Here is a 1,969-nt window from a genome sequence, read left to right on the forward strand (position 1 = left end):
TCACTATACTGGGGCATTGGGACCCGCACAGACCTCAGGGTGAGCACCCCACCGCTGGCTCCATTAACACCGCTTCCAGCTGTAAGCTTTGCTTTTCCCTGTAGGTCACCCTCATCCGGGTACTGACCTGGCTCACACCTTCTAAGCTTTAGTGGGTTTTCAGTTGCGAGTTGAAAGGGGATGCAAGTGATGGAGCCGCTCGCTGCAAAAGCCACTGCATTGGCCGGGAATTGAACCCGGGCCTCCCGCGTGGCAGGCGAGAATTCTACCACTGAACCACCAATGCACACTGCAAGGGGCTCCAAAAAAGACGCTTTTTTACCACTCTGTGCTGGATGTTGGGTCCCAAGGGAACTTCTGGACGAGTGAGAATTTTCTGCTATCAAAATTTGGTTTCGGAGACTTTTGGCAGCCTACAGATGCAGCCATTCAAAATGCGCGGGCGATACCGCATTATTTTGCGGTACGCTGTACGCAGTCTACCGCAAGCTACCGGTAAATACCGCGAGTTACCGTAAATTCTCCTATAATACGACAAGCAAAATAATAGTATCCGGAATTTCCGCAAGGTGGAGCTAATAAAGCTCAACCTCTCATGTTTGAGCTGTGGCCATCAAAGTCTTTAACGAAGATATTACTAATAGTATTAATAATGAATGACCTTGGACAAGCTGTAAGTGTAAACTCAAAGTATTGCCCTGGTCAACATTCTTTTTTTCATTGACCGTCTTTGTAAAAGTAACACCACAGCATTTCGCAATCACGCATTTGTTTCCAATCATGCAAAGTACAGTAATTTTTGAGAATCGATTCACCATGCCTTTCACATGCTCATAAAAGAGATTGATTTAGGAACATAAACATATTACCGTATGAAAACTGTACTGTATACAGTATGTATATGTATATTTAATGTCTTAACTGTGCCCGTTTAAGTATTGAATATTCATATCTGATTTTACCACTGAAGGGAAATCTTAGTAGCTGAGCATAAAAAGAATAGGAGCATACTGCAATGCGTGTGAAGGCCATAAACGATATTAATTTTGGAACATAAACATAGAGTATATGGCTGGTCTCGGTACTTTAAAGAAAACATACACGAAACATGGTTTCATTATGACCAGAATCGGTCTTGAGATATTTTTAACTTGATTTACAGTATTTGAGAGGTATGTCTTAACACCGATACTACAGTGCTTAAGTACTGCTCACGTATATGTTTCTAGGTTTATATTATGCATTTCATACGGTCAAATTACTTTTGAGCAACTAATAAGAAGCGCGAAACGGTATGCGTTTTAGTTTCGTTTTGGGCTGGGACCCGTGGATTGATTAGAGATATCAAGTACATACAAGTCATTTTTTAAATGTTGTAGTTCGTCTTGAAAAAATGTTACGAGTACATCATCTATCAACAATTACACAGGTTCTGTTTCCATATTGCGGATTTTGGTTACGTGATATTATTTTCTAGATTTCACGTTGTGATTATATGATATGGGCAAACAGAGCCGCAAAGAAGTACATTATGGGTTGCTGTTGTTTTTTTTGCAGTTTTATCTAGAACAAGCGATGCTTAAACCTTTGTCTGATTCTTGTGAAACTATCCACACGACAGTTACAGTACCTAGGAGTTGACTTCAGTGATGTCACTGATGGGATGTTTCTAAAAATCCATCCTCTGTAAAACGTCTTCTCTAGTTGTCCTGCATATGTATTCGCTAATGAAGCTGTGTGTTCTGAGCCTGGATCTCTACATTTCTGTATGAACCAGCTTAGAGGGCTAAAGACAGCTTGTGTTTAAATTGAGTGTAAGGCAATTTATGCTTCTAAAGTCATGGTCAGCATTTATTATTGTACTGTGCTGTAAACTTGTTCTGTGCCTAGTCACATTATTTTATAGCGTTTATATAGTGTTATCAAATCCGGTGGCGCTGTGTGTTAGTTTCCTGACTCCCATGTCACA

The 1,969-nt window shown here is 40.5% G+C and overlaps 1 non-coding gene across 1 annotated transcript; it reads right to left on the reverse strand.

Annotated features, from left to right (window-relative positions):
- Positions 1-215: 215 nt before the first annotated feature.
- trnag-gcc (transfer RNA glycine (anticodon GCC)) lies at positions 216-286 on the reverse strand. The gene has a single exon. It is a non-coding gene; the product is annotated as a tRNA-Gly (tRNA).
- Positions 287-1,969: the final 1,683 nt, after the last annotated feature.

Source organism: Atractosteus spatula, unplaced genomic scaffold (genome assembly GCF_055471065.1).
Source record: "Atractosteus spatula isolate fAtrSpa1 unplaced genomic scaffold, fAtrSpa1.hap1 Scaffold_23, whole genome shotgun sequence".
In the NCBI taxonomy this organism is placed as follows: domain Eukaryota; kingdom Metazoa; phylum Chordata; class Actinopteri; order Semionotiformes; family Lepisosteidae; genus Atractosteus; species Atractosteus spatula.